The sequence below is a fragment of the Centroberyx gerrardi genome, chromosome 12 (genome assembly GCF_048128805.1).
Source record: "Centroberyx gerrardi isolate f3 chromosome 12, fCenGer3.hap1.cur.20231027, whole genome shotgun sequence".
Taxonomy (NCBI): Eukaryota; Metazoa; Chordata; class Actinopteri; order Beryciformes; family Berycidae; genus Centroberyx; species Centroberyx gerrardi.
In genome coordinates, this window is record NC_136008.1 from 20,121,232 (window position 1) to 20,134,658 (window position 13,427).

Here is a 13,427-nt window from a genome sequence, read left to right on the forward strand (position 1 = left end):
TCATCATCTCCACTGCATAGCCATGTTTTTAATGAGGCAATCATCTTGGCAAATGTTTTCAGTTTCATTACAAAAAGGTTTATTTTTTACAAGTAGACATAACATTATTAGTGACATTCATCTACAGTTTCCCTAAATTAGACATCAGAACGAGTGCTGGGTATAGAAACATGTACAGTACAGAAAGATTAGGGTGCATAGCAATAGAAGAGAAATCTGGCTGTTGTAATTATACAGTACAATAAATTGTCAACCTTACCCAACATCATCACATTGAGGCTAAGATGAAAAGGTACTTCATCATGTAAAAACATTTAGATAGACTTAAAAAATCATATTTTCAGAACTGCATAGAGCCAAATGCAATTGTTGAGTACACAAGCTACTGTCCGCAATCTCAGGTAGATCTAGTACAAACTTACACATACAAATACAGTACCTTTATACTCTTGATAACATATTGTAAAGTATTACTGGCCATTCATAAAACCACAGAATAAAAGCCAGGCACAGTACAACATTGAACAGCCTGTGCAGTGTAGATAGACTGATGGTCGACCTCTGGTTACTTCACTCTCAGGAAAAAAAATATGTTTTCTATACTGGGCAGCACCCAATATAGGCATGTCCCTTATATATTTTCAGCTAAAAAGGTACCGATTTGTACCTTTTCTGTTAAAAAGGTGCATATTAATATCTTAAGGACCATGTGTCCACCTCGGAGGAAACTCTGTCATTTGTACCTTTCTGAACCGAAATGTACCTCTAAGATTCACATTTTGTTTCTGGGAGTGTTTTGTGTTTCTGTGGTTTTGTGGTTTCTGTTGATGCTTAAAAGACTTTAACAGGAATATCTTACATGATTTCATTGAGTTAATGGTTTTGAAAGGATTGTATTATAATGAAAACTCTTTGGCTCCTGGTTACGGACCTCTGGTAACATTGAAATCTGTAGAGGAGCTGTGATGATTACTGAATGGAATCGAGATCAGAGAAATCCAACATCAAAGGCAGAAATGAGAGAAAAAATACAAAGAATATAATGCTTTGGATAAAAGTGACTGAGCAAAAGAAGTAAGGAAAATTAAAAGACAGATCTCATTGAGAACTACATGTGTGTGGCTGGACAATATCATATCCAGTCCATTCTAATGAAACACAACTGAAGTTAAATTTTAAGTATCCATTTTATAAGACTGCTAAAATAATTATTTGTTTTATTATTATTGATATTTGATGCTCCTACCCATGAAAATTGCCAAATTTCAATTTTCAAAAGCAACTAAATAATGCACTTACTCTACAGTAGTTGAACACAGAAAAGTGCATTTTTATGGAGAGAAATTGTGCTAAACAAAAATTCCCTAGGGTATCCAGTAAGTATTATCAGGAAATCAACAACACATCTACATTCTCACAGTAATGTTCCACAGAAATACACACATCGAAAGGCAAAACCAAACCTGAGAAAATAATCTCTACAAATCAACAATGACCCATCTTAATTCAGTGCATTGTTCATTACACAATCTGCAGCATTTAAAACAATACTTACAGAACATTTAAAATACATCATAAATCGATACCATGGTGCCAAAAAAGATAAAAGACACAATAACGTGGCCCTGCCAACAATGTCTTCCTCATGGAATGAAATAAAAACAAATATTACAAAGGTAAAGGACAGCGTACCCTTCACGTACTTATGGTTTTGGTATCCTCCTCTTTTGGACGGTCAGTGGTGCAATCAAAGACAGTAGAACATCTCAATATGATTCTATGACTTTCTAAAATCACACCACGTAACAGTCCATGTCAGAGCATTGGGCATACTGTTGGGTTGGATCACCCAGATAGTGAGTAAAGGTGATGTTGGTTTGGATTTGCAGTTGATCTGATTTGGCAGTCGTGTCTGGCACAGCTCATCCTCATAACCACAAAAGAATGACAGGCTGCAAAAAATAATATCTGATTTGAGCTATACCGTGGGTACCATGCAATAAGTGTCCATGCAGATCTTCTCAGCTCCTACTCTCTATGCAATCAGATACTACTGTATGAAACGCATTAGGGGACAAAAAATGTCCGTATTGCATCTGGACTGAACTCACAATGTCCGCACGCAGGAGACATTATCTTCAAGCAGACGTCTCAAAGCTAATGGCCCTTCAGCGTCATCTCTGGATGACCTTTGCAGTAGTTTACCTTCAGTGTCTGTTTTTGAGATGTGACTGAGGCATTGTTTTTTGACCCCTCCGTCACTTTTCTTCTGTTTATCTCTCTGTTTCGGGACCCCGAGGCTGTGTTGGGGTCGGCCACTGTAGCGTACACATGGTGCTCGCAGGCAGAGGTGATCATGTGGGCAACCTCTCTGCTTCTTCTAAAAGATGCAAAAGATAGGGTCATTTCAACATCTCCAAGGCTAATAACAAATTATTGAATTTGTGGACAGTTCATATTCACTTGTGTATAACCACTGAAGTCTTTTCATAGTCTAAATGAATTGAAGTGTGATGTGGTTCTGCAGCTTGCATGGGCTTGACAAACCCAATCGCTTTAAGAAAAAGAAAAAATAACTGAGGTGATTGGCTGACCTGATGGTGAGGGAGAGTTGTCATCTCCTGCAGTGGTAAACTGTAGATCGGATCCCAAAGCAGCTATGGAGCTCCTGGGACGGATGCAGCGGTCACCTGAGAAACTCCTGCGGAGCAATGCCTGAAACAAAAATCAGTATCAGACATCTCCATGGTAACATATTTGTACTGTTGCATTTTCATTCATTCATTTTCCATAGCCGCTTATTCCTATTCCTATTCACGGGGTGCTGGAGCCTATCCTAGCATACACTGGGCAGAAGGCAGGGAAACCATAGAGATGTAACAGTTATATAGTTTATATAACTGTTTTATCTCTATGAGGGAAACACCCTCTCACCAGTCCACTGCAGGGTTAACACATAAACAAACACTCTCATGCTCACATTCACACCATCCCTGTTTTGTGCCGTAAAGCAATCTCCCTTTGGCCGTAAAGCAATCCAGCAGATTTCCTGCCAAATCTGATCCAGTGGCACACAATTTGGCAGTAGGAGCTGCCAATCTGCTTAACAATGGTCTTGTTTGTCTACAGTAATTATACTAATGTGTCCAGGAATCCAAATAAAAAGGCAGTGGAAAAATCGGTTCCCAATGGGTCAGGGAACATAAAATAGAAAAGGTGGGAAATCGTGTAGGCTAATGAAGCTACTCAGCTACTCTGAGTGGCTGCTAAACCAAGCCTATATTTGTGTTAATTTATTGCTTTGAAGTGCTTGTATCTTTTCAGCACTATTTATGGCAAATAAACTATTTGTTTTGTGCATTATACGGTTTCCCACCTTTTCTATTTTATGTTCAAAATGAATGTGGTAATGATTTATTGATGTTAAAATGCTACACATAGCACCTTAAAGTGCTCTGAGATAAGCAAATAGAGAGGCAAGATGTAAATTGTAAAAGGATACAGCATATAGAGCTTACCTTGCGTGTCATTGGGCTGGTGGGGGCTGAGGCACTGCTGTACAGGCTGAGGCTGGAGTTGGACCTGCTGACAGTCAAACCCTTAGAGGAGCTTCCAGGTGATAGGTACTTCTCCTTGATCTTCAGATTGGTCCGACCCTTTACTGTTGGTGACATACAACACGGGAATTGAATAATGGAATTGATTCAATAGGCCTTAATTGGCTCAACACCATAAAACTACTAATAAATAGCGGCAAGATCAGGCAGTATTCTGTGTATGAATAAATAAAGCAGTAAGGTCCGCAGTAAAAGTCGTGTAAAACAAACATGGCAGAATTACCAGAAAGGTGTCTAATATATAATATTTGTAAGCTATAAATTAATGATTATATTATTTGAGCATCATAATTCTATACAAAAAACCCCCCAATAAATTCTATCATGTTTAGACATACCAGTTACTGTTGACCTGCCAAAAGAAATAATGGCTTGTCTCTAATAAAGGCCTGGTGCTCTCTTTTGTTCAGGTAAATAAAGTCCCCAGCAATTATTGGAGGTTGGAAGTTTTATGGTAGTTTTCTTAACTGACCTCTACAGGGGTCATTCTTGACCAGAAACTCGTCCAGAGCAGTCCAGCCTCCTCCGACCCTCACCATCAGGGTGCTGCGCAGGATCCGAACCATCCGCAACTGTTGGGAATCCCCAAACTGCAGCACATAAAACAACACAGACATTACTGGTTATCATATCACCTAGTATGCTAGTATCAAACAGTGTGTCCAGTACTGTGGCATCGTTTTCCTTTGATTTTGTTTGAGTTTCTGTAGGTGGCTCTCTTTTCTTTGTCTGATCAGCCGTTGTGGCTATCACTGCTCATGATTAACTACCCAGTTCTTCTTCTATTTATTCCCAACAAACCAGAAACATAAGACGCATCACTTCCTTTGCACCAGAGGATTTTTCCCAGGAAAGAGCTACCAGACACCGGGTGTTTAGAACAGCAAATGTAAAATATTTCATGTATTTGGCTATAGGTTGACTCACTATTGTGTTGCATCAGTCAGATAGAGAGCAGGAAAATGTTGTGCATTATTACTTGTATGAAAATCACTCACCCTGTATCTGTTGGCACTTATTTGCTCCACCTGGAATCTCTTGGGACAGTTACACTGGGACACCTGTCGACTCACCTGCAGGAGGCATGAGCATGAGGCAGTTTCTCCACAAGATGAATAAATCAAACTGCACCTATGTGTCGTTATGCACACATTTTACATATGGTTCATACCTCTTCATTGATTTGATCTGCATCCAGTGTTTTCCTGTAGGGGTCTCTGCTGGGGTGCAGTGCACTCACAAACTCATAGTAGTCAATGAAGCCATCGCCGTTCATGTCAAATATGTTCGCCACTGCATTCATCTCCAGAGAGTTGGTGGGGAATTCTACAATAGAGATGTACAGAAGCCCAACACAATTGTTGGTGACTCAAGATATTGCAATTTCTTGAAAATGTGTTAATAAATTGACCACTTATATGCCATTTTAATACAATGAAATGCTCAAAAGCAGCTCTGTTGGCCATAATGCAATTTGTCGTCATTTCATCATGAGCCTACTTTGCTTTGAGAAGTAGACATGGGAAACAATGAAAATATGGTGATAAACACATTTTGGCGACATCAAATAAAACAAACTAGAAATTAGTCCATATATTTGAACCATACTTTATTTTAAAATTATTAATTTCATTGGCCTTTATAGTGTTAGATGAAAATGTCGGCATGCTAATTTAGTAAATTCAGCTGCTGTCCTATGAAATTCATGGTAACCCGCAATGGGTGATACATGGGTTGTAATACTGAAATGATTAAAGTAAATCTTACTAGAAGCGAGAACATTATCGATGAACTCCTTCTGGCTGATGCGTCCGTCCTGGTCCCGGTCGATGCTGCGGAACACGTCTAAGATCCGAGACTTCAAATGACTGATCCACTGCATGTAACGCTTACGCCAAACATTGAAGTCGAAGTTTGCAAACTCTTCCATCTGTCCAGAAACAGAGAATATCAAAACATCACATACAGCAGTTATTACCCCGTATTAACGTTTCATCTAAATTGCTAACAAAATATGTTGGAGAAATAGGATTCTAAGGACTTTGGCATTGTTTTGAGCTGCTCTATTGGCACCGTAACCCATTCACATTTTACAGTGATATTTTAAAAGGCACAATAACCTCTTTGAGTGTTTGCTGGTATTGCTCCAGACGGGTTTGTCTCGCCAAGGCCAGGAGCCAAAGTTTCTGCCAGTGGCTGACCAGCTGACTGAGCTGTGGGGTCTGGGGGTCAAGGTGCTCCAGGGGAACGGGTGCAGCAGGCTGGAGCTTCAGAGTGCTCCTTCTCTCTGGATGGAGAAACAAGGACATACGTATATGAATCAGCTCAGTGAACTAATTTCTACCATCTTACAAGATTTACACATCGTTATTACATGGCTTTGTTGAATACTGAATTCTGATTGGCCAATGAAGGCATTCTGACATCTGTTACTCCTGAATAACAGACCGCTGTTTCACATCTAATCATATCACTGCCCAGTCAAGAGGTCTGGCTGACTTTGTTGACTTCTAATCAAATGAACATAAAAGCAATACCTGACTTTAGCTTGTAATGAAATCATTTAAAATCAATATTTTATGATGAATGATCAATGGTCATTATTATCATTATAGTCAAATGTAAGTCCATGTTGACTTACTTGTGAGTGGCCTTTTGCTGGGGGAAACTTGCTGTTTCGAGATGCTCTTGTGTTTGCAGGATTTTGTAGCATGTTCCACCTCTGGCAGCTTTTTGTTCAACTCCTCCATGAATACCTGTGGAGAGGAATGTACAGTAATGTCCCTTCTGTATCTTCTGTAAGTGGTAAATCATGCTATTATAGTATATTCTCTATTCCCACCTTGGCTCATAGAGCAGTGGAAACAAAAGTGTACATTTTCTGTTCATGTATTTCATACCATGTGCTGCTCAATCAGTTCCAGGTTCTGGGCAGTGCTCTCAGCCAGCGGCTCTTGGTCCCTGAGGTTGAGGGCCTCCTCTGCTGAGGAGATCCAGTCCAGAAGCCTCTGGACCTCCTCTTTCTCTGCCTCCAGTGCTGCCAAGCCGGCCTGGATCCTCTGGCCCTGCTGCTGGGCCCACGTCTGAACCTGACGGGGGGAAACACACCAGTCACGTCTGGATGCTCTCAAATCTTGACATTACAGTTCCATTGTTATATAAATTGCTCAAGGTACTGCAGTTTCTCTCTCTCAGTCCTTTCATCAGTTTCCTCTAAAAGACAACTCATATTTCTACTCATAAAAATGTTATTGTTTGTTGTGCAAGCATGAGAGCACTTACCTCCTCATAGCGGGTCTTGGTGACGCTGATCCAAGATTTGAGGGTGATAATGGAGTCTGGGTGACAGGAGGACAGGATCTCCTCACCCAGACACCTGATGGTCTCTAGCTCCACCTCCCGGGCCTGCAAGGCACTCATCGACTCCTACACAGAGGGACAGAGAAATTATAATTATAATAATAATAATAATAACTTTATTTATAAAGCGCTTTTCAAAACAGAGTCACAAAGTGCTTTACAGAAGAAATGATAAAACAGGTACAATTAAGAAGGAAAGTAAAAGAAAATAGATAAAATAGACATTCATAAAAGCATACAAACAGAGAAGAATAATAGACAGCAGTAATAAAAACATCTAAATAATTAAGAAAAGGCACAGAAAAAGTGTGTCTTTAAAAGTGCTTTAAATGAGGACACTGAGGTAGCAGATCGGATTTCCAGTTTGGACTATGACAACTAGCAGACCCCCGTCTGATGACCTGAGGCAGCGGTTTGGCTTGTAGGGAATTAAAAGGTCTGAGATATAGCTCGGTGCTAATCCAGTGAGTGCCTTGAAGGTGATCAGTAAAATTTTAAAATCTATTCTAAATTTCATGGGAAGCCAGTGCAGTGAGGCCAGGATAGGGGTGATGTGGTCACTCTGCCTGTTTAAAGATTACAAAGATTATACAGCCTGTCCTTCAACCTGGTGGTGGGTTCAACCCCTGTGTCAACAAGTATCCACCCGAAACCAGAATAATAAGTGTCCTTGAGCCAGATACTGAATCCTTATCAGCTCCAATGTTATTCTGTAGCTCACCCTGATCTCTGGCCTCCATTATGGGGGGCAAGAGGAAAAAGAAAAAAGAGTAAAGATAAAGTAATGCGCTATACTGACCTCATGTTGTCTGCGGAAGGCACGCAAGCCTTCCTCCTCCTCGGGTATGACCCCGTATTTCAGCACCCTCTCTGCCTCCGTCAGGCGCTCCATAAAGGAGTGGACGAGACGGTCGAACTTTTCAGCCTGGAGAGCGCAAAGATTGAGATTAATGAGAATTAGGGTTGGATTTATACATCGACTTTTATTAATAATCAGATATCCAGCAGTCAATCTCATCCACTGCCGATATCTTTGAGGTTTCTCCCTGACCACAGCTGGTCCAAGTCCATGTATCAGTCTAACAGTGCTAATAATGTGGCAGTTTGAATATGTTTTTATTTCATGTGGGTAACCAGAGAAATCATTCCAGTGTGGTATGGGAATATTTTACTCAACAGCTTCAGATGGCAGTATGCAGGAGCTGCCAACCCATCTAAAAACATTTCATTAGTATGGGTGTCAATGGAGAGTGTCCCATGATATAAATGCTGTTTCAGAGGCTTTTCCACCCTGACAAGAATTAAATTCTTGAATAAATTTTTTCGGCATGAAAATGGTCAAATTCAAAGCTGTTTGATTTCAGCACAAAATATTGCCTATTGACAACTTCAATACAAAAATACCGGTATCAGCCCTCAAAAACTCAAATCAGTCTAACCCTAATAATAATGGAAATTTCAATTTACACCTATAGTTCATAACATGTAAATGCCACTTGCAGATGAAAAATGAAATGAAAAATTTGTTTTGTCAAGATTTTTAAGTCCAATAGGTGTGAGAAGTACCTGCTGAAGCGCAGCCTCCAGCCGGTCCTGCTTGGTGACTGACAGTTTACACACAGCCTCCCAGCGACCCTCCAGCTCATCCATCTGCTCCTGCAGCCAGTGGGCATCAGCTGTGCTGCTCCTGGTCAGATCCCTTACCGAGCGCTTCAGCGTCCTAATGCACCCGGCTCGCTTCCCCAACTCCTTTTGGAAAGCCTGAGAGAAAGAGAATATACTGAGAACAGTCTTCCATTTTCCTACAGTGAAGACCATTATGAAGAAATACTTTCTATAAAAAACTATACTAAACAAATTGTGCTACATGTAGCATTTTAACATCGAACCCTAATGCTAATCATTACCACATTAATTTTAGACATTAGTATAACTACCATAAACAAATTAGACCTTTGGTGAGAAGCCTAGCATTTGACTTTGTGTGCCACTGAGTTGGACTGGAAATTGCAAATTGCAAATGGAGCTAAAGCTTTCAGAGTTTCTTGCAATGGCAGATGGTGTAAGGAGTGAAAGGCTGGTGGAAAAAATCACTTCCAACATGTTTCTCCTCTTCAGTAAAGACAAAGACAAAACAAATGCACACTAGAGCAACACTAGGAAGGGGGAAGCGGAACAAGTAGCAACATCCTGATTGTGACTGAAAGAGTTTATAGGAAATGTGGTCTCGAGTTTTGAGAAACACTATCACTAACAATACCACTGGTGTGAGATACAGGCTACCAATTGTCTCGATCATGGTCTCATATGTTTACAGAAATAATATCAAGGTATGACAGTTAACTTGCTAATGATATAGTGATGTTTAAAAATGCTAAGTCTAATAGTAGCATAGATCCTACATTTTCATATAGATGTTAACTGTAAAAAAAATTCATTTTTTTTTAGAAATTGTGAATTATCAGCGAAACACATGCAAATTCATAATGGGTGGTGCACCTTGTGTTTGTCTATCAGATTGTTGACCATATCTTTGTCCCCACCGACAGGAACGTCCTCAGCTAGCTGGGGCTCTGCTCTGTACAACCAGTCATTCAATGCCTGGAGAGCATCGGTGAATCTGCCTGAAAACAGCAGTGCCTCCTCCAGTTTATGTTGCCTGAGAGAAGAAAATCAGATTGGTTAAATTGGCTACATTACTTTGGCAAACAATATCATGAGTTTTGCTTTTGGATGTCCACCTACTGTAATGGATTTCCATACCTTTCCATAGACTTCCCACTGATGGTATCCCATGCGTCTTTGAGCTCAGCCAGCAGGTTTTCCAGGTGCTGTCTGTCTTGGCTGGTTTGAGCTCTCTCATGGAGGTTGCGGCCATTCTTCAGTGTGGCCTCGTACATGGGCCTCTTTGACCTCAGGAGTTTCTGGAACTCCTAAATACAAAATAAGTGACTAATCAATTTAGGCACTCTCATAGATATACAGCATATAACCAAGGGCGATCCATTTTAATGTCTACTGCACCTTCTGTTCAGTCAGTTGCTGTTTGATTTCCTCATGGGACACAGCGATCTCTTTGTGTGTGTCTAAGGTTTGTTCTACCTCAGTCATCCAGTCCACTAGTAGGCGCCAAGATTCACTGAACTGAAATATGAGAAAATAAGACCTAATTTTACACAGAAGTTCCTCTGATGGTCACAGTGAAACTACAGATATTGTTTTAGAGTCTGAGCATGATGCTGAAGGACATACATTTAGACCAGAGAAGCTTTCAATTTGCTAAAAAATTTAAAATAGTCGTATCCATACCTGTCTGGCATTCTTCTTGACCTCCTCCAGTGTCCTGCCTCTCTCTGCAGCGCGCTGCTGTAGCTTCTTGTAGCGGTCCTGGACGGTCATGATTAGGTTCTGAATCACATCGCAGTCTTCCTTCCTGCTCAGTTCTGTCAGCCTGGAGCCCGTATTCTCCACTGTGGTCTTCTTCTCACTATAGCAGTTCACCTCATTCACCAGCGTCTGTGCAAATGAAAGTATTTCATATACCAAAAAGTCCAAATGTGTATGCAAATCTTGATCTGAGGCAAACAGACAGAAAGACAGAGTGCATGTGTGCAGGCTGGACAAAGACCTACCCTGTGATCCTGCAGCTGAGCACAAACTGTATCCAGAACAAAGCTGGGAGCAGGAAGAAGCCCAGTGGACTCTTCACACTTGCCCATCTTAGTAAGAAGTTCCTGGACGTTACTGTGGAACTCCTTGGCCAGACTCAATCCTTCTGTAAGCTTTGCCTGTGGGGACAGAAAGACTTCTAAGCATGGCACCTTGATATGATGTAGTCCTGATAAAGTTGCACGTTGGTACCGACAACAAAGGTAACAGAGGTAATACATGACGACATTGAAGAGTTCAACTACCTTGCGCTCCTGGACTTTGCTGTAAACAGACGCCCATTTCTGTTCGAGAATGCACAGGCTGTGTTCGGTGCTGGATCCCCGAGCAACATTGCTGCTCTCCAGCATCCTGTGGATGGCATTCTTCACATCTGTGTAGGTATGAAGCTTTGACTCCATCTCATTACATAATTCCTGTCATGGGGGCGGGGAAGAACAATCAGGTTTACGCTTTATTAGGGGAGAAATGATAGCTTTGGTGGGGAAACTATTTTTATGTTTATAAGAGTGTCTCAGGTACTGTGTTGCTGGTAAATGAAGTTTGAAAACAGACACTAAAGATACCAATCTATGTCCCTAAAAAAACTCTATTGTCTGTCTTTTTGATTTATAGTGTTTAAGGGCCAGTTGGTCTCACCAGGTGTGCATTGAGCCTCTCATTGGCAGAGTCAGGCATCCCCCACATGGTCTTGGAGGAGGACAGTCTCATGTCTGTGTTCTCCAGCCACTGCAGAAGATCCTGAATCTCCATCGTAACATCTTGCACCTGTGGTAAAAATAAGGCATCAGACTAAAGAACTAACATAACTAAATATAATGAAAAATCTGCTATGTTGACAGGGGCATCAGTTCACTAAAACCTAGGCTATGGCAAAAGTCCTTGCATCTAACATCACTTTTCGCCAAAACTTGTATTATCTAAATTTCTAGGGACAGGTGATGCAATGACTGATGACTGACAAGATATTATTATTTGGTCAATGTGATACATTTTTAGATGTAGGTCAACAAACTATCAACTTAGAGGTAATATTAGTGCTGAATGCTCCCCTTCCATTTTGATATTGCTTCCAAATAAATTATTGACAATTTTTGCTCAATCTTTGCCCTCCATTATAGTGATAAAAACTACAAGATCAAATTTGGACTCGCTTTTCACCCTTGTATGTTGATGTTTCCCAACAAATTTTGTTTTCTTTGGTTCCCATTCAGACAATGACCACAAGAGGGCACCATGGCACACTGATAATGAGACCTAACATGAAATATTACAATATTATAGTAAATGTAGCATTGTAATATACTGTATAACAATATATGACTAGTGATTTATACTACTGTGTCACTTATATACACTGTAATGTAAGGATGGACTGTCCATATTTCTCTTTTCACCTGACTGAGGTTGTTCTCCAGCTCCAGCTGCCTGCGTTCGGTCTCGCAGCGGACAAACTCCCAGCGCTCGTTGAGTTGCTCCAGCCGAGGCTGCAGGCCATGGGGGCTGTCCCCGGACCCGACCTCCAGCAAGCCCCTGCCAGCCAGGTTCAGAGACTCCACTGTACGCACATGTGACATGACGTCATTACGTAAGACCTTTGGGGTGGAGAGCACAGCAGAGATTCATTGTGGCATCAGCATCAATTAGATTCAAGTATTTGATTCAGTGCTGCTTGAAGGGGTGAGGAATGGAGTGTCTTTTCTGTTCTTTTTGTGTCTCAGTCAGGACAAGGTCACTCACTGTTGTCAGATGTTCTTACTATTCTCAGCACTACACACAAGCTGTACTGATGCATCATGAATTATGTTATCCAGAGAACAGCAACATTTACCATCCTCTTGTGTCAGAAGAGAGACATATAGCTATACACCTGTTTTTATCCATATCTGCATCCTGACTTAGTGAACAATAGGCTTTATAGAGTTAAAACTGTTTGCCTCCGTAATCTATGACCCTCTTCGGTAAGTCAGCATTAGTCAGATTCATTATATATTCCAGGCAAACTCAGTAAATTGTCTTTCACTTTGGAGATTCATACGTGTACACATGATAAAACTCTCCCATCGAGCTGCTGTCTGTCTCGCTCTGAGGCCTTCAGGGTCACACCTAAGAGCCTACTTCTGATTCTACAGCCTTATATTAATAATGGAATGTTTTGCAAGCAGGGGTGAAGTGTCAATTGTTGTATGCTAATGCAATTAGCCCACCGCTAACCTTGTGTTTGGCCAGCTCTATCTCACAGGCCTGCAGGTCGATGCTGATTGGCTGGCTGCCCTGCAGTTGTTCAGCGGTCCGGGAAAGCCATGTGTGTAGCTCATCCAGCGTGTTTTGGAACTGACCCAGACCCAGCAGAGCACACTCCAGTTGATGCTGCAAAAATAATGTGTAAATTAGTTAATAGAGGGCTTTCAGGTGATGTAACATGCCCTGTGGCGGCCATATTGGAGGTCCTCATCTCTCGGCAAAAACGTCTGAGACAGCTGATTGTATTTCTACACTTGTAGAACATGTCTCAACAGTATCAAGTTGACATGGTTAATTTTTGTGCTGGTGTTACCTAGAAACAGTGTTTAGCAGCTTGTTAGTTAGCTATAGTATCTGGTGAGCTAATTATGACTGTCTTGGTTAACACATCTGAGTTGCAATAGCATTGCATCATGTGTAATAGTGGGTAGTAGTTGCATGTTAGTTGCTTTGCTAGATTAGCTTGCTGGTTAGTTAGCTAACAAAGACAAGACATCCCGCTCCATACTCTCACCTGTCTGCTGACGGTCTCTGACT